Raw genomic sequence first — 25,766 nt, forward strand, 5'->3', positions numbered from 1 at the left:
ACCTCGGATCCAGGAGGAACAATGCGGTTTTCATCCTGGTCGCAGAACACTGGACCAGCTCTATACCCTTCATAGGGTGCTCGAGGGTTCATGGGAGTTTGCCCAACCAGTCCACATGTGCTTTGTGGATCTGGAGAAGGCATTCGACTGTGTCCCCCGTGGTATTCTGTGGGGGGTGCTTTGGGAGTATGGGGTTCGGGGCCCTTTGCTAAGGGCTGTCCAGTCTCTGTATGAACGGAGCAAGAGTCTGGTTCACATTGCCGGCAGTAAGTCAGACCTGTTCCTGGTGCATGTTGGACTCCGGCAGGGCTGCCCTTTGTCACCGGTTCTGTTCATAATTTTTATGGACAGAATTTCTAGGTGCAGCCAGGGGCCGGAAGGAATCCTGTTTGGGAACCACAGGATTTCATCTCTGCTTTTTGTGGAAGATGTTGTCCTGTTGGCTTCTTCAAGCCAGGACCTCCAGCATGCACTGGGGCGGTTTGCAGTCGAGTGTGAAGCGGCTGGGATGAGAATCAGCACCTCCAAGTCCGAGGCCATGGTTCTTGACCGGAAAAGGGTGGCTTGCCCTCTTCAGGTTGGTGGAGAAGTCCTGCCTCAAGTGGAGGAGTTTAAGTATCTCGGGATCTTGTTCACGAGTGAGGGAAGGATGGAGCATGAGATCGACAGGTGGATCGGTGCAGCCTCCGCAGTGATGCGGTCGCTTTACCGGTCCATCGTGGTGAAGAAGGAGCTGAGCCAAAAGGCGAAGCTCTCAATTTACCGGTCAATCTACGTTCCGACTCTCACCTATGGTCATGAGCTTTGGGTAATGACCGAAAGAACAAGATCGCGGATACAAGTGGCCAAAATGAGTTTTCTTCGCAGGGTGGCTGGGTGCTCCCTTAGAGATAGGGTGAGAAGCACAGTCACTCGGGAGGAGCTCGGAGTAGAGCCGCTGCTCCTCCACATCGAGAGGAATCAGCTGAGGTGGCTCAGGCATCTTTTTCGGATGCCTCCTGGACGCCTCCCTGGGGAGGTGTTCCAGGCATGTCCCCCCGGGAGGAGGCCTCGGGGAAGACCCAGGACACGCTGGAGGGACTATGTCTCTCAGCTGGCCTGGGAACGCCTCGGTGTTCTTCCCAAGGAGCTGGCCGAGGTGTCTGGGGAAAGGGAAGTTTGGGCTACCTCCGCGACCCGGTCCCGGATAAAGCGGAAGAAGACGAGACGAGAGACCTTGGTATCAACCGAGTGGAATAGCTATTTCGCCATTGCAAGGTAACTGTAGCTTAGCTCAGTGCTGTGGGAACATAATCTCCCCTACTGTTTATGCTGAAATGACAATAAAACCCCACTTGACAAAGTTTATAACTTAAACAAGACTCTACCTGTAATTTCCTCCTGATCAGTAGGCTCTTCGTGTAATGTCACATCCGCGCAGGTACTGGGTGATGACAACTCCGAGGGTGAAGGAGCCTCAGCTTCAATGTTGCTAGCAACGTTGCTGAGGGAGTTGCTGCTGGGTCTGGCAAAGCCGGTTACTCCGCTCTCCTTTCCTCCTTTCACTCCCCAGAATAAGGGCGACTCGTCGCCATAAATGTTGATGACCATTTCGGTGGTTATTTTTAGTTTCTTCAAACCCCCTCCTCCAGTGGGGGTGTTTTTATGTTTGAAAATTTCTTTTTTTGCTTCTTGAACCATATTTTTAAACCGTTTCTGCATGGCAGCAACATCTCTTCTCGCAGATGGATTAACGCTATTCACAGATGACGTTATTTTTTTCCCACACTTCATGTTTTTTCTTATTGCTACATTCTTCGCTGAATTTGCCTAATAAAACGTCTTTGTAGGAATTAAATTCCTCTAATATAGCCAGATTTTCCGAGTGGCTAAATGGCACTGAACGACCACTGTCTGCCATTTTTTTTGTTTTGAAGAGTCTTAAAATATCCACAATCCTTTGCAGCATAGTACGACTTAAGATAGTCGGAGTCTTAACTGCTTTGTGCAACAGCATTTGTTAGACGTCTATGCTAAGCCCGACTATACCCGCTGTCAAAGTTAAAGTCATAGTCTAACTGTTAGGACTGGGACTGTTTTGGCCTCTAGAGGCCGCTGTTATTCCCTTTTCTTGTCATGTTTGTTTTGGCCTCTAGAGGCCGCCACTGTTCCTGTGTTTTGTGTTTGTGTTGATTGCCTGTTTGTCTTCATTAGTGTCACCTGTTTCCCATTTATTTTGTGTATTTATACTCCCTCTGTGTGGTCCCTAGTCACGGAGTCTTTATGCTATGCTGTTAGTGCTAGTTCCCTCTGTCCCATGTACCTTGCCTGTGTCTTAGCTTTCTTGGTTTTTGTTGCTTTCTTTTGGACTTTGTGGATTTTTGTTTTGACCTTTGGATCTTCTGAGCATTTGAGTTTTTGCCTCTTCTTTTCTGAGTTGGATTTTGGACATTGAACCTTAGGATATTTTTATTTTTGTATATCTTCTGAGCTTTTGGATTATTCTTTTTGTTTTTCCCTTGGATTGTATATATTGTAAATAAACTGTTTTTGATACTCTACTTTCGCCTCACGCCTCTGCACGTGAGTCATCCCCCTGGTGGCCTAGTGGGGGTTTGCTGGATTATCACACCAGCGAACCGGGTTCGAATCCCAGCAAAACCCTAACAGAAAGACTCCGTCATGACCGACTCAGCAGAGGCTGCTTCAACTGTCTACCCGGCCAACCTTCAGGGAATTATGGCAGCTCCGACACACTTCGGAGTGACCATGGACGCTCATGGATGAATGCTTGCAAGCCAATGTGAGGCCCTTGCTCGCCATGAAGTACTGCTTCAGCAAATTGGGAAAACCCTGGCACAGCTGACTCCTCTGCCTGCATCTCCTCATCCTGATCTGGCTCCTGCTCCCGCTCCAATGCCTCCTTCACCTCGTGAACCCAGCCTTCCTGCACCACAGAGGTATGACGGCAAGCACGGTGAGTGCCGGGAGTAAGGTAAGGCACGAGCTTGGGCCACGGCCATCTGGCAGAGACAGGGACCCGAGTGCTCTGATTTTAAGCTGTTCACAGAAGAGATGCTTCGTGTCTTCGATCAGGTGGACATCAGTACAGACGCAGCCAGAAAGCTCATGTCCATCCGGCAAGGAGGAAGCGTTGCAGACTACGCCATCGCGTTCTGGACGCTCGCAGCAGTCAGCGGATGGAACGAGGCTGCCCTGGTTTCAGCCTTTCACCATGGTTTGTCTGAGCCCATCAAAGATGGCCTGGCCTCTGTCGGATGCCCAAGTGACCTCGAAACTCTGATCTCACATGCTATTCGTCTTGACAACAGGATTAGAGAATGCCACCAAGTCCTGAGCCTCCTTGGCCTCACTGCCTCAATATGGAGCCCGTCTACCTCCTCCAGTGACTGTCCAGAACCCATGCAAGTGGGCCGTACTCGCCTCTCCGCATCTGAGAGGGAGCGCAGAAGGAGGGACAAGTGCTGCATCTACTGTGGCAAGCCTGGCCACTTCCGAGCATCATGTCCTGAGCTCTCGGGAAAAGGACCACCCCGTCCAGCCGAGGGAGGGTTGTGAGAGGGCCTACCCTCTCTCCTGAACGCCCTGGCCAAGGAGTCTACATCCCGGTCTCCATCTCCTGGGGTGAGTCCGTCCACTCTTGCCAGGCCTTGTTAGACTCCGGGGCGGCTGGAAACTTTATGGATGTCCACTTTGCCCAAAGTATCAATGTCCCGACTGCGCCTCTTGAAGTCCCACTGTCTGTGTCTGCCCTGGATGGCCAAGCGTTAGGTGATGGAAGAGTCACCCAAGTTACTTCTCCAGTCTTTCTCCAGTCTCAAGGTCACAAGGAAGAGATATCCCTGCATCTTATTCATTCACCAGAGTTCCCAGTGATTCTAGGCCTTCCTTGGCTTACCCGCCACAACCCTCGCATAGACTGGGTAACAAGACAGGTTGTGGAATGGGGCCCTGCGTGCCATGCCTCTTGTCTGCTCTCTAGCTCTCCTGTGTCTCCTGCCGAGCCCCCTGATCTCACCAAGCTATCTCAAGTTCCCACAGAGTACTGGGATTTGAAGGAGGTATTTAGCAAAAGCAGGGCCGCTGTTCTTCCTCCGCATCGGGCCTACGACTGTGCCATCAACTTGCTCCCTGGGACTACCCCTCCTCGGGGCAGACTGTTCTCCCTCTCTCAGCCAGAACGCAAGGCCATGGAGGAATACCTCAAGGACGCCCTGGTCTCTGGGTTCATTCGACCCTCCACCTTACCTGGTGGTGCCGGCTTCTTCTTTGTCGGCAAGAAGGATGGGGGGCTCCGACCATGTATTGACTACAGGGTCCTGAACAAGATCACTGTGCGCAACCGCTATCCCCTTCCGCTGATGTCCACAGCTTTCGACCTGCTCCAAGGTGCCACCGTCTTCACCAAGTTGGACTTATGGAACGCATACCACCTTATCCGTATCCGACAGGGAGACGAGTGGAAGACTGCCTTTAACACCCCGTCAGGGCACTACGAGTACCAGGTGATGCCCTTCGGACTCACCAATGCACCAGCTGTTTTTCAGGCCCTTATCAACGACGTCTTGAGGGACATGATCAATCAACACGTTTTCGTCTACCTTGATGACATCTTAATATTTTCTAAGACCTTGCAGGAGCACCACCACCATGTCCGCCAGGTTCTCCAGAGGCTGCTACGGAACAATCTGTTTGCAAAGGCCCGGAAGTGGGAGTTTCATGTCCCCGAGGTCTCCTTCTTGGGATTTATCATACGAACGGGACAACTCCAAATGGACCCAGCCAAGACCCTGGCCATCCGGGACTGGCCCACTCCCAAGTCCATCAAGGAGGTACAGCGGTTCTTAGGTTTCGCTAACTTTTACCGCAAGTTCATCAGGAACTTCAGTTCCGTAGCAGCACCCATGTCAGATCTCACCAAAAGGACTGGTGGATCTTATGTCTGGTCTCCTCAGGGAGAAAAGGCGTTTAAAGACTTCAAGCACCGCTTCTGCACGGCACCCATCCTGGTCCTCCCGGACAATTCTCAACCATTCATCGTCGAGGTGGACGCCTCAGACAGCGGTGTCGGCGCAGTTCTATCCCAACGCTTGGAGGGTAAGCTGCACCCCTGCGCATACTTCTCCCACCGCCTGAGCCCTGCAGAGTCCCGGTATGATGTGGGGGATCGGGAACTGCTTGCGGTGAAACTGGCCCTTGAGGAGTGGAGGCACTGGCTGGAAGGAGCGCAACATCCATTCCTGGTTTGGACGGACCACAAGAACCTGGAGTACCTCCAGCAAGCCAAGAGACTGAACCCTCAACAGGCTAGGTGGGCTTTGTTTTTCAGCAGGTTCAATTTCACCCTATCATACCGCCCGGGCTCTAAGAACACCAAACCGGACGCGCTCTCCAGGCTGTTCTCGTCCAACAACAGGGAGAGTGAGGTTGGGCCTATTATCCCTGTGTCCCGGATTGTGGCCCCTGTCCGCTGGGGTATTGAGGAGACCGTTCGACAAGCTCAACGCCAGGACCCTGGTCCTGGGACGGGGCCACTGGGCCTCCTGTACATCCCTCGTCAAGCCCAGGCCAAGGTTCTCCATTGGGGTCACTCTTCCCCTCTCACTGCCCACCCGGGAGCTCGGAGGACCCTGGACTTCTTGAAGAGACGCTTCTGGTGGCCTAACATGGAGAAGGAAGTAAGGTCATTCGTCCTGTCCTGTGATATCTGCACCAGAACCAAGAACCCACGACAGCGTCCCCAGGGTCTCCTGCATCCTCTGCCTATTCCCCGGCATCCCTGGTCCCATGTGGCAGTTGACTTCATTACAGGCCTGCCAGACTCACAAGGTAACACTGTCATCTTGGTAATAGTCGACAGATTCTCTAAGGCCTGCCGCTTCATACCACTGTGCAAGCTCCCTTCTGCCCTTGACACAGCTAAATTAATATTTAATCATGTCTTCCGAGTCTTTGGTCTCCCACAGGACATCGTCTCAGACCGGGGGCCCCAGTTCTCCTCCCGAGTGTGGTAGGGGTTTTGCAAGCTCATCGGAGCCACTGCCAGCCTCTCCTCTGGGTTCCACCCCCAGTCCAATGGCCAGACGGAGAGGCTCAACCAGGACCTGGAAACCACCCTGCGAGGCCTGGCTATGGATAACCCGACATCATGGAGCACCTGGCTGCCATGGGCAGAGTACGCCCACAACACCCTGCAGTCATCGGCCACCAAGCTGTCGCCATTCCAGTGCCAATTCGGGTTCCAGCCACCTCTGTTCCCAGACCAGGAGGAGGACGCTGGGGTGCCCTCGGTCAACCAATATGTGAGACAGTGTCACAAGACCTGGAGCAAGGTCAGGAGGACCCTCATCCAGACCTCCAGAACCAACCAGACTCAGGCCAACCGCCATAGAAGGCCTGCCCACGTTTTCCGCCCTGGGCAGCGGGTTTGGCTGTCCGCCAAGGACCTTCCGCTATGGGTGGAGAACCGCAAGCTTGCTCCTCGCTACATTGGCCCCTTCAAAGTTGTGCGCAGGGTGAACCCTGTCTCCTACCGGCTCCAGTTACCACGAACGCTAAGAATCAACCCCACATTCCATGTTTCCCTGTTGCAGCCCGTATTGTCATCCACGTATGCCCCTGCCCCTAGGAATCCCCCCCCCCCGCATCTTCCAGGGTCAGACTGTGTTCACTGTGCATCGCCTGCTTGACTCCCACCGGGTCCATGGTGGGCTCCAATATTTAGTGAACTGGAAGGGCTATGGCCCTGAGGAGCGCTGCTGGGTCCCAGCTCGGGACATATTAGATAAAGAACTTTGTCGGGACTTCCATTCGGCCCATCCAGATCGCCCTGGGAACGTCAGGAGACACTCCTGGGGGGGGGGGTCCTGTTAGGACTGGGACTGTTTTGGCCTCTAGAGGCCGCTGTTATTTCCTTTTCTTGTCATGTTTGTTTTGGCCTCTAGAGGCTGCCACTGTTCCTGTGTTTTGTGTTTGTGTTGATTGCCTGTTTGTCTTCATTAGTGTCACCTGTTTCCCATTTATTTTGTGTATTTATACTCCCTCTGTGTGGTCCCTAGTCATGGAGTCTTTATGCTATGCTGTTAGTGCTAGTTCCCTCTGTCCCATGTACCTTGCCTGTGTCTTAGCTTTCTTGGTTTTTGTTGCTTTCTTTTGGACTTTGTGGATTTTTGTTTTGACCTTTGGATCTTCTGAGCATTTGAGTTTTTGCCTCTTCTTTTCTGAGTTGGATTTTGGACATTGAACCTTGGGATATTTTTATTTTTGTATATCTTCTGAGCTTTTGGATTATTCTTTTTGTTTTTCCCTTGGATTGTATATATTGTAAATAAACTGTTTTTGATACTCTACTTTCGCCTCACACCTCTGCACGTGAGTCATCCCCCTGGTGGCCTAGTGGGGGTTTGCTGGATTATCACACCAGCGAACCGGGTTCGAATCCCAGCAAAACACTAACTTAGTGAAACCGGCTGCAGAAATGGGAGGATCTGTCCATAGGACCACTTTAAGCCATACATGCCACAGAGCGGGGCTTTATGGAAGAGTGGCCAGAAAAAAAGTAATTGCTTACAAAATCACGTTTGGAGTTTGCCCAACAGCATGTGGCAGACTCCCCAAACACATGGAAGAAGAATCTCTGGTCAAATTAGACTAAAATTGATCTTTTTGGCCATCATGGGAAATGCCATGTGTGGTGCAAACCCAACACCCTGAGAACACCATTCCTACAGTGAAGCATGGTGGTGGCAGCATCACACTGTGGGGATGTTTTTCATCTGCAGGAACAGGAAAGCTGGTCAGGACTGAAGGAAAGATGGATGGCACTAAATACAGGGCAATTCTGGAGGAAAACCTGTTTGAGTCGGCCAGAGGTTTGAGACTGGGACGAAGGTTCACGGTCTAGCAGGACAATGACCTTAAACATACTGCTTAAGCAACACTGGAGTGGTTTAAAGGGAAACATTTAAATGTCTTGGAATGGCCTAGCCAAAGCCCAGACCTCAATCCAATTGAGAATCTATGGCATAACTTGAAGATTGCTGTACACCAACACAACTCATCTAACTTGAAGGAGTTGGAGCAGTTTTCCTTTGAGGAATGGGGAAAAATCCCAGTGGCTAGATGTGCTAAACTAATAGAGACATGCCCCAAGAGACTTGCAGCTGTAATTGCAGCAAAAGGTGGCTCTACAAAGTATTGACTTGGGGGGAATACTTATACACACTCCAGATTTCTGTTTTTTTCATCTTATTGTTTGTTTGTCACAATAAAAAAACAGTGTGCACCTTTAAAGTGGTAGGCATGTTGTGTAAATCAAATGGTGCTAACCCTCCAAAAATCCATTTTAATTCCAGCTTGTAATGCAACAAAACAGGACAAACACCGAGGGGGATGAATACTTTTGCAAGGCACTGTAAATCATTCTAACTAGCGCTTAGCTATCTTAGCCTTAGAATGCATGGGCTCGACTCCACGTTAGTGAGTATGGAGTTAGACACATAATGTTTTGATCTTACAGAGAAGGAAGCGATATATTTACCTTTTGTTTCACAGATCTATTTGCGAATGTCACCCACAAATTACACACCTGTGACTCAAAAGTCTCCAAGGTTGATGCAGAGTCATGATGTATTCCACACATCAGTATCTTGGTGTGACTCAGTTTCATAGTTACGCTAATTACTTAAAGTTCCTCACGTTCGGATATTTCTGTAGGGGGCCATTGACTACCCATAATGCTCTGTGCCTTGGGGGTAACCAAAATATAAACAAACTAAAACAACATGCATCGCACACTGACAGTAATCTTTTGAATTTAAGTCTCCCTAAAACCTTCAAAGAAGTGTCAAAACTAACTAAACCAAAGCTTAAATAAATCTGAAAAGCCTTTTCTTTGGACTTTGAGAAATCAATCAGTAAAAAAGCGCTTGTAAATATTGTATCAAACGCTTTGAACATCTCTACTTGGGTGACAGTCAACAGTCTTTTTCGTCTGTCAACACGGGTGTTCCAACAATTACTGACCTGCAGTAATTGTTGGCAGAAGAGCTTTGAAAGCTCGATACTGATCATAGAAGAATCCACAGTGAAATCGTTTTTGCTGGGTGCTGGTTATGACGAGAAAGCCGTGAAAAAATACAAAATGCTTCATGCATGGAAACACAAGCAAGGACTTCACTAGGTCAAGTAAGTACCATAAACACAGCAGAACTTCTCTCATTATCTCTAGCCGCTTTATCCTTGTTCTACAGGGTCGCAGGCAAGCTGAAGCCTATCCCAGCTGACTACAGGCGAAAGGTGGGGTACACCCTGGACAAGTCGCCAGGTCATCACAGGGCTGACACATAGACACAGACAACCATTCACACTCACATCTACAGTCAATTTAGAGTCACCAGTTAACCTAACCTGCATGTCTTTGGACTGTGGGGGAAACCGGAGCACCCAGAGGAAACCCACGCGGACACAGGGAGAACATGCAAACTCCACACAGAAAGGCCCTTGCTGGCCACAGGGCTCGAACCTGGACCTTCTTGCTGTGAGGTGAAAGCGCTAACCACTACACCACCGTGCTGCCCACAGCAGAACTGTCACATTTATTTTTAAGTTGATTTTGATTTCCTTCACTCTGATTTTCCTCGAGCTCATATGCTACCAGATGATGACAATCTTTGGGCTGTTAGAGGAAGCTGTTCGGACTACAGGGTCAAATACTACATTCGATCTACCTACAGAAACACTAACAGGGGAAGTACATGTAAGCTCACTTACACTGCATCGTTTGCGCTTTGTTTTGGGAGTTGATCCTTCAATAAAGTTGTCCTTTTCAGTTCTTTGACTTGTCCTTGTTTTTCAGTTTTCACACTTTTTATGACTAAACACAAAGACAGAGGGGTTGTAGGCTTCGTGACTTGGATCATCAGACTTTACTCCACCACTGAAGTGTGCAGAACACAGTCGCGTATTGTCTGTCGGTATAAAATTTTCACGGTGCATTCTGTCTACCCACGCTTTTCAACGCTTGGTATTCTCTAAAACTTTAAATCGGGAAAAGTCTGGGTTTTTTCCCCATGTGAATTTGAAAAAATGACTTGGGTTATCTGACTTAGTAAACAAATATGGCGCCTGGTTACCCCCCAAGGCGCAAAGCATTATGGGTATGTGAAAGTAGTCAATACTGGTTACCTCAAGAGGTAGGAAATTCAGTCCCAAAACGGAGAAAAGCAACTCACAGCACATCAAAATGATCACATCTCATCCGCATGATATTGTTCTTGTGAGACACAGGAAAATGCCATGCACAATAAAAAAAAAAAAAAGTTAAAATTTCAGATGACATTGCAGTCAGCACCTTTAAATCTGGAAGAGAGAAAAGGTTTGACCAGGTAGTATTTACATTTAGGCAGCAGTTTAAATAATACTTCTCTCACCTTATTTGTTAAAAATAACTTATATGAACCAAAAGTTTGGTCAGAACCAAACTTTTTTTAAAAAAAAGTACCATCAACAATGCCGAGAGATGAGTTATGGTATTGTATGAGAAAGTGTGGAGTGAATGAGAAGTATATTAGAGTGGCGCAAGACATGTATGAGAACAGTGAAACAGCAGTGAGGTGTGCAGTTGGAACGACTGAATGGTTCAAGGTGAAGGTGGGACTCCATCAAGGATCTGCTTTGAGTCCTTTCTTGTTTGCCATAGTGATGGATAGCTTGATGGACGAAGTGAGGCAAGAGTCACGATGGAACATGATGCTTGTGGATGATATTGTGATATGTGGTGAAAGTAGAAAGGAGGTTGAGTTGGGTTTGGAGAGATGGAGGTATGCATTGGAACGAAAAGGAATGAAGGTGAGCAGTAGCAAAACAGAATACATGTGCATCAGTGAGAATGGGGATGAGAGTGCAGTGAAAATGCAAGGAGTAGATGTAAAGAAAGTTGGTGAATTCAAGTACTTGGGGTCAACTGTGCAGGAAAATGGGGGCTGCGATAGTGAGGTGAGAAAGAGAGTGCAGGCAGGGTGGAGCAGTTGGAGAAGGATTTTGGGAGTCATTTGTGATAGGAAAGTCCCAGCAAAAGTGAAAGGTAAGATCTATAAGACAGTAGTGAGACCAGCTGTGATGTATGGATTGGAGACTGTACCCTTAATGAAGAGACAAGAGGCAAAGTTGGAGGTGGCGGAGTTGAGGATGTTAAGGTTTGCGATGGGAGTGACAAGGTTGGACGGGATAAGGAACGAGTACATCAGAGGGATAGCACATGTGGAGACCTTGGGAATTAAGCTAAGAGAGATGAGACTGAGATGGTACAGGCACATCCTGAGAAGAGATGCAGAGCATATTGGAAGGAGAATGTTGAGGATGGAGCTGCCAGGCACACGAAAACGAGGAAGGCCAAAGAGAAGATAGATGGATGTGGTGAGAGAGGACATGAAAGTGGTAGAGAAGGATGTGGAAGACAGGGAGCAATGGAGACGAAAGATCCACTGTGGCGACCCCTAATCGGGAGCAGCCAAAAGAAGAAGAAGACCATCTACAATACTATTCCAATGTGAGACCATATCAGGGACAGTGTTTTGTTGAAAAAACATGTTGTAATTATTTTATTGTTGTGATGACTGACTGAACAGGACATTTGTTACCCAACATCTGTTACAGAGAACAAAATTTGGAACAACAGTAGAATTGAGAAATAGACTGGTACCAAAATTCAAAAAAGTGCTTATTTAAGGAGTTAAAGGCATTTTTGAGACAAAGTCGGCAAACAAACAGTTTTATTTTGTCAATTTGGGTGTGCCGAATTCAAATCTGCAATATGCCGAGCTCTATCTGACCTCTGTTGACCTCAAAATGTGGGGGGATACAGGGTATACAGGTTAATCAGGGTTAGTATATATGAGAGTTTTTTCTTTGTTGTTTGTTTTTTGTAAAGGCTTTACCCTGTTTAAAACAAAACAAAAAACAAACAACAAAGAAAAAAACTCTCATATATACTAACCCTGATTAACCTGTATACCCTGTATGCCCCCACATTTTGTATGCTGCTGAATCTGTCCTTTTTTCAGTAGCTTTGTATAAACAATAACCGCTAAATGCAATGCAATGTTATGTAAGGTGATCGCCTAGGCATTCTCATTGTGAAAAGTAAGTCACGTGTACATGGACTGGCATTTAATGTTGTATTTGTTCCTTTCTATTTGTTTTTTGTCTGTTCATATTCTTTTTGGGGGAGTAAAGTCAGTTTAAGAATGACGTTAAATGCATAGGCCTATAGGCCAAGTTTAATGACCTTGAGGTTATCAGAGGTCATATGTCATTTTACAAATGAAAAATGAATTCAGCACCCAAACATTTAACAAACAAGGCCATTTGCTAACTTCATTAATCATTTTAGTACATTTCATTCCTTAGAAAGCTGAGAAACTGGGTTCAGCTGAGACGTTTACAGGCCCAAAGTTCAATGACCTCTAGAGGTCAACAGAGGTCAGATAGAGCTCGGCATATTGCAGATTTGAATTCGGCACACCCAAATTGACAAAATAAGACTGTTTGCCGACTTTGTCTCAAAAATGCCTTTGGATGTCACAATTCTGGATTTTGGTACCAGTCTAAAAGAAATTATTCTAAACAGCAATCACACTTGAAGGCGTGGCATAGAGTTTGTGTGTAGCTCCGCCCCCACAGGAAGTGGTGAAACTCTAAAAGGCGCCTAGCTATAGTGGAGAGGGTAGTGTTGCTTGTTTTCATTATTATTATTTTTATTCCCCATGAACTTTATATAGATAATAAATACATAAGCCATCATCGTTAATGCGTGTCGGTTATATTTACAGGAAACTTACAGTTGTTTGTTTGTTTTTCCCCCCTCACATACTGTTTCCTCTCATGAGCCGCGTGCACGACTGCTGTTAAGCAATCAGCAGCTGGAAAGTTTGTTTACGGATTATCTTGTTACTGAGTATCTGAGCGAGCAAACTCGCAAAATAAGTGTCCCAGTTTCTAAAACACGCCTGAAATCTGAGTTGCGCGCTTTTTATTTTCTCCTGGGAGCAGTGTTCCTGTCTGAGGGAGAAAACAAACCTGGTGTGTGTAGACCTCTCTCTCTCTGGCTGTTTTCAGGAGGTGAGCATGGCTTTATTCATTGTTATGCACGCTGCTGTTGCAAGGATGGAGACACAATAACAGTTGAAGTTTGCATGATGTAAATAGCAGCTAGACTATTTAACAGGCATCTCAGTGAAGTCTGTAGTTGCATCATGTGGTCTTAAATGCTGCGATGCTTTTTGTTTGTTATAGCACGTGCTCTGGTCTTGTAAAAATAATAAAATAAAATAAATGAATTCACTCGTTTATTAAAACAAAATGTCCGTCACATACTGAAAGGTAGATTTTGGTGATTTTTCTCTATCGTTTTTTTTTTCAAACGTATAAAAGATCATAGCCGCCTAAAGATACAAAAACATGAGCGATAGGGTTAGTAAAAGGGAAGATGAGGGGGAGTGGGAGGAGAGGTGTATATACTTAAATTAAAAAGGTCTTTAAGGCGTTGTATTATTATTATTATTATTATAATCCTGATTGCTTTCTGATTTATTAGTGCTCGTGTTGTTTCATAGTAAAGTTTAATTTCATTCTTGAACTGTGAACATTGCGTTTCCTTTCAGATCATTTGCATTTATGGATATAAAATAACAGCATGACTTCTGTCCGTGTCGTTTTTATTTTTCATTATATGATATGTAAATTTTTTTTTCCCCTCGCTATCGTTCCTATCTATCAGCTTGTTTTGAGGTGACGTCACGTATCGAACTTCCGGTAATACTGTTTCCGGGTCCGGTCCAGTCCTCGGTTCTCCTGTGTGATCTGTTCACTGAGTTCTGTATAAAATCTGGGAAGTTCATAGCCCATTCCCTGAGCCAAGACTTCCTTGTTAGAGCTAAACAAGATACAAGCCAAAGCCCTCCTATATGCTGTGGTGCCTTCAGGACCTCTCCAGTCCCAGCACTTCAGGTGGAAGTAGGGGAGATGCCACTGGACCTCAGGCGACTGAAATTATCAGTATCATATTGGCTAAACCTACAGGGTCATGAAGATAATCACCCAACCAAACAGGTACTAAGGGAATGCTGGGAGTATGGTCGACCCGTACGCAGTTTTGGGTGGGATGGTAATCAGCAGGCAGATCACTTGGGGATCAGTGACGTTCCTCTTTGCAAAACAATTACAACGTCAATCATTCCCCCTTGGTTATTTTATTTCCCTACTGTAAATTTGAAAACTAATGAGATTGCAAAATGCAGAGGTTTTTACCAGAATGTACAGCAGTATTTAGAAGTAATGCATGATGACACGACACAGATATATACAGATGCTTCTAAAGACAAAACTGGTAAGACAGGAGCAGCAGTATTCATCCCCAGCTACAATATAAGTATTGGGAAAAGGACGTGAGATCACTTGTCAATTTTTTCAGCAGAAATGATGGCTATTATACTGGCCCTGCAGTGGGTGGAGGAGGTGAAGCCTAGTAAAGCAGTTATTTGTTCAGATTCTATGTCTTCCTTAAATAGTATCCAGAGTGGGAAATCTACATGCCGACAAGATCTCTTAGATGAAATTAACCATCTCGTATTTAAGATAAATCAACATAAAACTTTTATTCAGTTCACATGGGTTCCAGCTCATAAGGGGGTTGAGGGTAATGAGAAAGTGGATAAAATGGCCAAAGAGGCCATCAAGGCAAATGAGGTTGAGTTAGAAGTCCCATTAAGCAAGGCAGAAATTAAAGTAATAATTAAAGACAACATCAACAAAATGTGGCAGGAGAGATGGAATACAGAGGAGAAAGGAAGGCATCTATATAATTTACAAAAGGAGGTGGTGTTTAGAAGGGGTGGTGAACTGAAACGACAGGAGGAGGTTTGGTTGACGAGGCTGAGGATAGGACACACAAGTCTAAATAGTGGGTTGTATACAATAGGGAAACATCATTCTGGGGCCTGTGCACACTGTGGAGAAGTAGAAAAGGTTGCGCATGTTCTTATACACTGTACACAGTATTCCAGTGAAAGAGAGAAGATGGGGAGAACATTAAGAAAATCTGTAACTATAGATAACTTAAGTCAGCCATTCACACAATCAGCAGTAACAGCTATAACAGTATTTAAAGGACACTCAACTAGCAAATAGAATTTAGGGGTTTTTTTGTTTGTTATAATCAGACTGCAATGACTTGTTTGTTTATCCTCATGAATGGTTTCATGGGAAGATTTGTTTATCCTCATGAATGGTTTCATGGGAAGATTTGTTTATCCTCATGGGAAGATTTGTTTATCCTCATGAATGGTTTCATGGGAAGATTTGTTTATCCTCATGGGAAGATTTGTTTATCCTCATGAATGGTTTCATGGGATGATTTGTTTATCCTCGTGACTGGTCATCACGGGAAGAATTGGTTTATCCTCGTGGAGAATACCACAGGAAGAATTAGTGCGTGTACGTCTGTATGAGTTAACACAGGATAATTAATCTTGAGACTGTCCTTTCGTGTCACCAATGGGAGGGGAAATTGTGTTAAGGTACCCAGACCCTGAGAAAAACCCACGGGATTGGATGAACCGCTGTGGTTTAGCATTCTACACAAATTCTAGACAATTTGGCCGGAGTTTCTCTAAGCTCCGGTGAGGTGGGACGAGGGCTGATAAGGCATGCCCACCCTCTGAGCACCAATACACGTCGAGAAGTGCAAGGATTAACTCAAGCATACATCTCTTAATATTGTTAATATTCTACTCCATTCTATTTTACTATTTCAGCTAGAAGGCTAGAATTCTGCTGTGACCTTGTCTCACTGTGTACTGTACTGTTGTGATGACACATTGCTCGAGACATAATATTGACATCTTTACATGACCTGCTCAAGGTCTGACTACAGGCTCAGTTTTTGATTTATCCTCATGCAGGCATTTGCAACGATTAATATCCCTTGAGATCACACCTCAGCCCGGTAGATGGCGGTAATACACATCGATTGTTAACCGCCAATAAATCGACAGAAGAAGAAGCAGCTCATTCCCTGCTGTAGCAACGAGTGAAGCCATCTGGCTGCCATCTTACCACTCTCATTGCGTGTATTTGGTTTGTGTTAAACAGTGTTATTTTTTTCGCGGTCCGGTTTTCATCAAATCCTGCGCTCTGATTGGCTGGCGAGCGGGTCGATATCCTACGGTACGGACCCCGGTTACGGACCTCTGGCGACTCGCTCGTTCACAACAACAACGAACATAGTAGCATTTTTTTGTCAACATTTATCTTTTTTAATAAGATTTATAAGATTATCAAAAATCTTAAATGTTTGCCAGCATTTCTCAGGAGAATAGCATTAATTTTACAGCATGGATAGCGATAACGACAGTGTTCACAGCGAAAGCGAGTTTTACTACCCTGAGGAAGAAGAAATAAAAGAAAACATTTCAGGAGAAAGCTAAAAACCTCTAACTGTTGCTAACGCTGAGCAAAAACATGGCTGAATCCTGAATGACTCCTATTTGTATAAATGGGGGACTACATAGGCGGCAAAATGTAGTTTTTTTTTTTTCCTGCCATGGAAGTGCACTTGTATAGCGAGGAGAAAGCAATTTGCATTACAGCTGTGAATGAAGATTCAAAATAGCATTAATTTTACAGCATGGATAGTGATAACGACAGTGTTCACAGCGAAAGTGAGTTTTACTACCCTGAGGAAGAAGAAATAAAAGAAAACATTTCAGGAGAAAGCTAAAAACCTGTAATTTGCTAACAGTTTGATCTCATTAGTTAATGAGGCCCATTTTGGTCCATGTTATCCTAATACATAATATTACGTTGGTAAAAACTTTAAACCAGTACAATCTCTTCTTCAAAGTTTCACCAAATGGCTTTATTTATGCAATATAAAAGGTCATAATACTGTATAACTTTGGTCGAGCAAAAACACCGAGCAAAATCATGGCTGAATCCTGAATGACTCCTATTTGTATAAATAGGGGACTACATAGGCGGCAAAATGTAGTTTTTTTTTTTTTTCCTGCCATGGAAGTGCACTTGTATACCGAGGAGAAAGCAATTTGCATTACAGCCGTGAATGAGGATTCAAAATGGCGGCTCGGCTCGGTTTTCCCTTTCGGGCGCTCTTGTTTTCTGTTAGAATTTGGTAAAGAAAAAAAATAAATATTATTTACCAGCTTAAGGTCGGTCCGTATGGTGAAATACCGTGACCTCGGCCTTGAATACTGACCTCGGCCCAGAGGGCCTCGCTCAGTACTTTCAAGACCTCGGTCACGGTATTTCACGATACGGACCTCCCAGCTGGTAAATAACACATGTATCCGATCAAATTTGCCCCAAGAAAAGTATCTCCTGACTTTTTCAACTTTACCCACATTCCTTATATATCTTTATAGTGCTCCCCTTCACTAAGTTGTTTTTTTTTTTTTTTTTTTTTTTTTTTAAATTTTTTTTTTCTTCTCCTTTTCCAGTTCAGTCTTTCTTTTTTTTTTGGGGGGGGGGGTGTCTCTTTTTTATTTTATTTTACTAATATAATTTTTACAGATATTTTCAGTTTTTCTCTTATACAGTGTATCTTTCTCTTTCATATATTTCTTCTTTCTTTTATATAATGTACAGTTGGGTCCATAAACATTTGGACAGAGGCAACATTTTTCTAATTTTGGTTCTGTACATTACCACAATGAATTTTGAACAAAACAATTCAGATGCGGTTGAAGTTCAGACTTTCAGCTTTAATTCAGTGGGTTGAACAAAATGATTGCATAAAAATGTGAGGAACTAAAGCATTTTTTAAACACAATCCCTTCATTTCAGGGGCTCAAAAGTAATTGGACAAATTAAATAATTGTAAATAAAATGTTCATTTCTAATACTTGGTTGAAAACCCTTTGTTGGCAATGACTGCCTGAAGTCTTGAACTCATGGACATCACCAGACGCTGTGTTTCCTCCTTTTTAATGCTCTGCCAGGCCTTTACTGCAGTGGTTTTCAGTTGCTGTTTGTTTGTGGGGCTTTCTGTCTGAAGTTTAGTCTTTAACAAGTGACATGCATGCTCAATTGGGTTGAGATCAAGTGACTGACTTGGCCATTCAAGAATATTCCATTTCTTTGCTTTAATAAACTCCTGCCCCATGGGGACCCGGGGTAGAATAGGTCCCTAGCACCCCCTTGCTGATCGTAAGAGGTGACAAATGGGGCGACTTGTTTGCCGTAAGTTGCTACCCATGTCAGTGGAGGACAATTGCCTGGTACTTGAGGAATGTGGCTGGCTGCGGCTCCCACAAGTCCAACACAGTGCTTTGGCTCCTACTTCAACTTCACTTAGATGGGAGGTTGGAAGGGCCCGATCCAATCAATCGGCTTGTCAAAGTCTTTTATTTTTCCTTAAAGACTTTGGCTGAGGGTCAATCGAGTGATATGAACATTTTTGTTTAAATTGCTCGAGCATACCATCCCTGTATCCTTGATGCATATCTGGAGGAGAACCGCAGCTCTGTGCATCCCCTAGTTGGGCTCCGAGGTGGGTGAGGAGCAGAGATGATGAATTTTTATCCACAAATATGGCTACTAATCAACCCAATAAGAGAAGATTCATGGATCAAGACTTGGATGACGGCTCTGAAATGGCACTGATATACCCCACTAAAATAAATAACTGGCCCAAATTTATAGTTCTGGAATCTGCAACACCAGACATGCCCCTCGCTAAGTTGTCCCCTTTTGCGATTCAGAAAGGAATCTCAGGAATAGAAGGGGCTGTTAAAGATGTTAAGAAACTGCAATCTGGTCAGATTTTAGTTGAATGTTCAAGAAAGTCTCATGCAGACAATTTATTACACTGTAATAGTTTAGCAGGAGTACCTATGCGGACCTTCCCTCACCCCCATCTGAATAGCTGCAAAGGAGTAATCCGCACTAGAGACCTCCATGATATGGAAGAAGCTGACATACCGGTAGCTACTGAATTGAAAGAGCAAGGCATGACTCATGTAAGGAGAATTACCTTGAAAAGGGATGATAAAATCATAAAAACTGTTACCTACATCTTGACTTTCAATCTACATGACCATCCTGAAAGAATCCTAATCGGATACTTAAGTGTGCAGGTCGATAAATACATCCCTAACCCTTTGAGATCCTTCAATTGCCAAAAATTTGGCCATGGCTCTGCTAGTTGCAAAAATAAATCAGTTTGCTGTACCTGTGGAGAAGATGGGCACGAACTAATCTGTACAAGACCACAAAAATGCTGCAACTGCCAAGGGAACCATCCAGCCTCATCAAAGGACTGCCCTGTATGGATTAAAGAGAAAGAAATTCAAAGGATTAGGGTTACTAAGAAAATAAGCTATCCACAGGCAAGGAAACAGGTGGAAGGATTTTCCTTGTACAAGTTCCAGCAGTCTTTTGCTTCTATTGCGAAGCCCCCTATGAAGTCAACTGATTGTCAAACAGACTTTACCTGGCTGAACAAAGATAAGCCGCAATTGATTAGTGGAAACAAAACATCTTCACCTTCCAATAAAAACAAAAACATGAATTCCCAGTCTTCTGCCAGTCAAACGTCTGTCATGATTGAACCTTCCCAACCATCAAAGAGAAAAAGAAATCGACAAATACTACTTCTCAGTCTAAATCAATTCAAGAACATAGGATTGGAAACTATAAGGATGTGGAAATGAAGGAACCCTCAACCCCTCATAGCCGAAGCTCCTCCCCCAAAAGTAGGAGCAAGGGCCCTGTTCCTGTTCTACCCACATGACAATAGCTAACCATATTATTCAGTGGAACTGTCGTGGTTTTAAAGCAAACTTCTCTGAACTGCAGCGATTAGCTGCTCTTTTCAATCCTCTAGTCTTCTGGCTTCAAGAAACTTACCTATCGCCAAATAATATTATGTCCTTAAAAAATTATACAATGTTTAATGCCTATGGCCCAAATGTTCATTGTCCTTCAGGTGGGACAGCTGTCCTGGTACGGAACGACATAATTCACAGCCACCTTGTAATTACTACTCCTCTGCAAGTGGTGGCAGTCCGTATAACACTTCATAAAGTAGTTACTTTGTGCTCCGTCTATATTCCTCCTGATGCAACTGTAACTTTGCACGACCTGGATGACTTAACTGACCAACTGCCTACCCCATACCTCCTCTTAGGGGACTTTAATGCACATAACCCTGCATGGGGTGGGAATCATTCAAACGCTAAAGGCAAGACTCTGGAAGATTTTATCTCTAAAAATGACTTATGCCTGTGGAATGATGGATCTTCTACCTATTTACATCCAGGCCATGGTACTTACTCAGCAATTGATTTATCAATATGTGATCCTGACATCTTGCTTGACTTCTCTTGGCGACCCTTGGATGACCTTTGTGGGAGCGATCATTTCCCCTTGATAATGACATCTACTGAAGCGGATATACAGTTAAGACCTCCAAGATGGCAACTTAAAAAAGCTAACTGGAATGTCTTCCAACACCTTTGTGACGCCTAACTTGGTCACTTACCCCAAAATATTGAAAATCCTGTTGAGCACTTCACTGAAACATTGATAGCAATTGCGGAGGAAACTGTCCCTAAGACCTCAGGAAAGCCCCACCGTAAGTCCAACCCATGGTTTAATGACAACTGCAAAAAGGCCATTGACTCCCGGAAGAAAGCAGAGAGAATTTTTAACAAACATCCAACAACAGAAAATCTCACCAGATTGAAAATCTGCCGAGCTCAAGCACGTAGGACTATCAATGAGTCTAAAGCACAAAGCTGGAGACAATATGTTTCCAGTCTTGCATCCGATGCACCCTCTAAAAAGGTGTGGAGTTTTATTAAAAAGATGAAGGCAAAAGGTGGAACCTCACAAGTTCAGCACTTGAAATGTCAAGAAGGTCTTCTGACAACAAAGCAGGACATTGTTGATAAACTTGCTGAAACGTTTGAAAAGAACTCCTCTGTGGAAAATTGTCGACCTGAATTTCAAGCTCTACGCAGGAAAGAGGAGGGAAAGGACTTGAATTTCCTGTCAGATAATTCAGAACCGTACAATCAGCCTTTCTCAATGGATGAACTTCTCTGCTCCATAAGAAACTCCCATGATACTGCAGTGGGCCCTGATGCAATTCACTATCAGTTCTTAAAAAACCTGCCATCCAGTGCATTAGCCCATCTCCTGACAATATTTAATGCGATCTGGGAATCAGGAAATGTTCCACCATCTTGGCAGAAAGCATTTATTATCCCCATTCCCAAACCAGGCAAAGATCACACTGACCCCACAAACTACCGTCCAATAGCCTTAACTAGTTGTTTATGTAAAACCATGGAAAGGATGGTGAATAATAGACTAGTTTGGATGCTTGAAACAGCAGGACATCTGACTGAATATCAATGTGGCTTCAGGAAGGGGAAGAGTACAGTGGACCACCTTATTCGACTGGAGTCCTTTATACGTGATGGATTCATCAGGAAAAAACATGTGGTAGCAGGTTTTTTTTTTTTAACCTTGAAAAAGCCTACGATACAACGTGGAAATATGGTATTCTAAAGGATCTGTACTGCATGGGATTCAGAGGCCATCTGCCCATTTTTATCTCAAACTTTTTGTCCAACAGACGTTTCCAGGTCCAACTGGGTACTACTTTTTCAACTCCACATTTTCAAGAGCTAGGAGTCCCTCAAGGCAGCATTCTCTCTGTCACTCTATTCAGTGTCAAAATCAATAGTATTGTACAAGCAATCAGCCCACATTTGTTTTGCAGCCTTTATGTCGATGACCTCTGTATCTGCTACAGAGGAAAATATATGAGTACAATTGAGAGACAACTCCAATTATGCATAAACAAGATCAGTACTTGGTCGATTCAAAATGGCTTCAAGTTTTCTAAATCTAAAACTGTCTGTACTCATTTTTGTCAACTTAGATCATTACATCATGATCCTCTGCTCTACATGGATGGTGCACCAATCCAAGTGGTGAAAGAAGTTAAATTTCTTGGACTTACCTTTGATAATTTATCCTTCATTCCACACATGAAATGTCTCAAGAAGAGATGTTTTAAAACTTTGGATATTTTAAAAGTTCTATCAAAGACAAAGTGGGGAGCAGAGTGGACTGTGCTGCTGCGTCTTTACAGAGCACTAGTGAGGTCCCGTTTGGACTATGGGAGCATTGTCTACGGATCAGCAAGGAAATCATACATCCAGACACTGGACACTGTGCATCATCAAGGCTTAAGACTGGTCTTGGGAGCCTTCAGAACCTCACCAGTTCAGAGCCTGTATGTGGAGGCAAGAGACCCCCCCCCCCCCCCCCTTCAGTTAAGGCACTTAAAACTTGCTCTACAGTATGCAATTAAACCCAAAGCAAACAAAAATAATCCTGCTTACTGTGCTGTCTTTCACCCCCAGTTTTTGCAGTTTTATGAAGCTAAACCTAGGTTTATCAGACCTTTTGGAATACGCATACAACCCTCCCTGGAGGACTTGAACATTGATCTGGACAGTCTGCAATCTTCACATGTCTGTTCCACCCCCCCCCCCCCCCCCCCCCCCCCTAGACCTTGAGACAGCCTGTAATTGTGCAGGACCTAAGGCTACATCCACACGACAACGGCAACGAGATGTTATTTAAAAATATATCGCGTCCAAATGGGCAACGATCAGTAAAATATCAGGTCCATATGGCAACGCAACGCTTGCTGAAAACGATGCAATACACATGCCACACCTCTAGGGGCGCTGTAAGACGGTCCCTTCGGAGACACCAGAACAATAGAAGTAAGGACGCATGCGCATAAACTATTATGCGCGAGACTTCATATTAGCCACAAAGTCAGGAAAATCTGTTCGTAAAATTACATTATAATGACCAAATACAATGAAAAGTATTTTTCCAGTCTCACCTGTGAAAGGTAATCCCATGTGATCTCGTTTGGACGGCAAACCTGTTAGTACAGTTAAACGCAGCTAATCTTTATTCTCCGCTTTGACCTATCCAATATGGCGGCGAGGATGACGTATGATTCTACGCGGAAGGCGGCGTCTTTAATGGTCCGGAATAAATTGAATGCTACACGTTGATGGATTAATTTGTTGTTTCTCACCTGTGAAAGGTAATCCCATGTGATCTCGTTTGGATGGTAAACCTGTTGGTACAGTTAAACGCAGCACATGAATCTTTATTCTCCGCTTTGACCTATCCAATATGGCAGCAAGGATGACGTATGATTCTACGCGGAAGGCGGCGTCTTTAATGGTCCGGAATAAATTGAATGCTACACGTTGATGGATTAATTTGTTGTTTCTCACCTGTGAAAGGTAATCCCATGTGATCTCGTTTGGACGGTAAACCTGTTGGTACAGTTAAACGCAGCACATGAATCTTTATTCTCCGCTTTGACCTATCCAATATGGCGGCGAGGATGACGTATGATTCTACGCGGAAGGCGGCGTCTTTTAATGGTCCGGAATAAATTGAATGCTACACATTGATGGATTAATTTGCTCTTCTACGCCCTTTTTGAGGAATGTATTGTAGGACTTAAACCATCATCTGAAGAGGTGAGATCGCTCCTTTTTTTCCCTATTTTTGCTGGCGGGGTTGACTCTGCCCTAAGGGCAGAGTCTCTCTCTCTCTCACTTTGCACCGTTACACAATAAATATTCACAGTGAAAATATTTTGTAAGCGCGTTTCATGAACCAAGTTATAGGATTTGTTGACAACTCGCATCGAGTTCGTTACACTTCTACCCGGTGTGAAGCACTCAGTCATGTGGTTGTGATGTCATCGTAAACAAATCCGTTCTACTCATCCAGACGACTTCACAACGGCAACGTTGCCAGATCTTTCCACTCTGGAACCCGTTCTCAAAAGATTGCGTTTTGGGCACCCAAAACGCCGGTGCCGTGTGGACGCCAGGCCTAAACGATAAGCAATTGTATCGGAGTCACCTGAATCCGTTGCCGTGTGGACAGGGCCTAAGTCACAGAAAGAAATCTAGCACACATCCAAGCGAGTACCAGAGTTGTTTCCTTGATGTAAGACAGCGCTTCCCTTTGCACATCCCAATTTATATTGATGGCTCAAAAACGGATACTTGTGTGTCGTCAGTAATGGTAGTCGCTTCTAACCAGCGTGGAATACGCATCCCAAACCTGTGCTCTATTATTACAGCCGAAGCCCAAGCCTTGCTCTTGAGCCTTGAATACATAGAGTCCAATCAACAAAAATCTTTAATTTGCACAGACTGTAGGTCATGCCTTCAGGCATTGGAATTTTTAAAGACTGATCACCCCCTGATTACCAAAATACTTGAAAAAGTGGATCACCTAACTAAACTTAACATGGACATTTATTTTTTGCTGGGTCCCTGGTCATGTGGGCCTGAGTGGTAATGAAAAGGCAGACAGTGCTGCTAAAGGAGCCCTGAATGAAGACATTTCTCAATGCCAAATCCCTGTCTCTGACATTAAACCTGTGCTTTGTTCTTGCATAAGTAATATATGGCAAGCCGAATGGGATGAATGTGCTGGAAATAAGCTGCATGACATATATGTAATACAGTGAAACAAGTGATAACCTAGTCATTTTCATGCAGACATGATCAAGTTGTGTACACAAGGTGTAGAATTGGACATTCTAGACTCACCCATGGTTTTTTTATTAACTGGAGGTGAACCTCCCCTTTGTGATCTTTGTGGTAGTCTCTTATCAATTAAGCATATTTTATCTTGCTCTGCCCTTAGAGTAAAAAGACAGAAATTTTTTAAAGAAGATACTATATTTGATATTTTTAATAAGGTCCCACCTTTAAAGGTTTTAAACTTTTTAAAGTGTATTGATGTGAACAAACGTATTTAATGTATTTATTTATTTGATTGTTGGTTTTGAATATGTTAAGTTAAATTTATTACCTGTATTTGCCATGAAATAGCCACAGCTGCTTAACTGGCAATAAACGAAAACAAACAAAAAAAGTAATAAACTCCTGGGTTGCTTTGGCTTTATGTTTTGGGTCATTGTCCATCTGTATTATGAAATGCCAACCAATCAGTTTGGCTGGATTTGAGCACACAGTACGTCTCTGAATACCTCAGAATTCATCCGGCTGCTTCGGTCCTGTGTCAATAAACACTAGTGACCCAGTGCCACTGGCAGCCATGCATGCCCAAGCCATCACACTGCCTCCGCCGTGTTTTACAGATGATGTGGTATGCTTTGGATCATGAGCTGTACCACACCTTCGCCATACTTTTCTTTCCATCATTCTGGTAGAGGTTGATCGTGGTTTCATCTGTCCAAAGAATGTTCTTCCAGAACTGTGCTGGCTTTTTTAAATGTGTTTTTAGCAAAGTCCAATCTAGCCTTTTTATTCTTGAGGCTTATGAGTGGCTTGCACCGTGCAGTGAACCCTCTGTATTTACTTCATGCAGTCTTCTCTTTATGGTAGATTTGGATATTGATAGGGCTACCTCCTGGAGAGTGTTGTTTACTTGGTTGGATGTTGTGAAGGGGTTTCTCTTCACCACGGAAATTATTCTGCGATCATCCACCACTGTTGTCTTCTGTTGGTGTCCAGGTCTTTTTGCATTGATGAGTTCACCAGTGCTTTCTTTCTTTCTCAGGATGTACCAAACTGTAGATTTTGCCACTCCTAATATTGTAGCAATTTCTTGGATGTTTTTTTTTTCTGTTTTCGCAGCTTAAGGATGGCTTGTTT

General features: G+C 44.3%; 1 protein-coding gene across 2 annotated transcripts in view; it reads left to right on the forward strand.

The window, feature by feature from the left end:
* Positions 1 to 12,680: 12,680 nt before the first annotated feature.
* The window catches only part of LOC132896080 (gastrula zinc finger protein XlCGF53.1-like), a 31,376-nt gene continuing 18,290 nt past the window's right edge, over positions 12,681 to 25,766 (forward strand). Inside the window, exon 1 of one of the 2 annotated variants that reach the window (XM_060936801.1) lies at positions 12,681 to 13,119. The gene's annotated coding sequence lies outside the window, so the exon portion shown is untranslated. Of the gene's footprint in view, positions 13,120 to 13,838; positions 14,110 to 25,766 lie in introns of those variants that run through there. The other variant, XM_060936802.1, reaches the window with a different exon arrangement.

Source organism: Neoarius graeffei, chromosome 13 (assembly GCF_027579695.1).
Source record: "Neoarius graeffei isolate fNeoGra1 chromosome 13, fNeoGra1.pri, whole genome shotgun sequence".
NCBI lineage: Eukaryota > Metazoa > Chordata > Actinopteri > Siluriformes > Ariidae > Neoarius > Neoarius graeffei.